This window comes from Oratosquilla oratoria, chromosome 13, assembly GCF_046742065.1.
Source record: "Oratosquilla oratoria isolate Oo_2021 chromosome 13, ASM4674206v1, whole genome shotgun sequence".
NCBI lineage: Eukaryota > Metazoa > Arthropoda > Malacostraca > Stomatopoda > Squillidae > Oratosquilla > Oratosquilla oratoria.
Window position 1 is genome coordinate 50,111,590 of NC_134789.1, and position 866 is coordinate 50,112,455.

The window sequence follows — 866 nt, forward strand, 5'->3', positions numbered from 1 at the left end:
AGGTCTTCTGCCTAGGCCTCCCGTCTAGGTCTTTTGCCTAGAGATGCCCACTAGGACTTTTTGAATAGCTTTTCTAAATAGGTCTTCTGCCTAGGTCTCCCGTCTAGGTCTTTTGCCTAGGGATGCCCTCTAAGACTTTTTGAATAGCTTTTCTACCTAGATCTTCTGCCTAGGTCTCACATCTATGTCTTTTCCCTAGGGTTGCCCTTTAGGACTTTTTGAATAGGTTTTGTAACTAGATCATCTGTCTAGGTCTCCCGTCTAGGTCTTTTGCCTAGGGATGCCCTCTAGGACTTTTTGAATAGCTTTTCTACCTAGGTCCTCTGTCTAGATCTCCCATCTAGGTCTTTTGCCTAGGGCTGCCTTTTAGACTTTTGCCGCATCTTTTTTTTTTTTTATGTCTTCTTCCTAGTTCCTTTTAGATATTTTCCTCAGGTTCTCCTCTTAGGATTTTTGCTTAGACATCCCGTCTAGGTCCTTTACTTAGATCCTCTACCTAGGTTCTCTGACTAGGTTCTCCTTCTAGTTCTTTTCCTTTGGTTAGGTTTCTTGAATAGTTCGTTTACATAGCTTTTTCCCTCCAGGTCCTTTGCCAAGGGTTTTCTTCCCCGTCTGTTTTCTAATTTTTACGATTAGATCTTCCATCGAGGTGTTCAATCAATACGTCCTCTTTCGCCTATTTCCCCAGTGTCACTCCAGTTGACTTCCGTTGAGGTCTCGTGTCCGGATCCTCCGCTTACGTCTTCGGGATCTTCTCTCGATATCCTCCGGTGAGGCAGACGTGACTTCGTGAGAGCCTTCCGCCCGACCACCGGGCTGCGCATCATAAATGACCATTGACTCGAGGTTTCCGTCTTGCCCGTCCT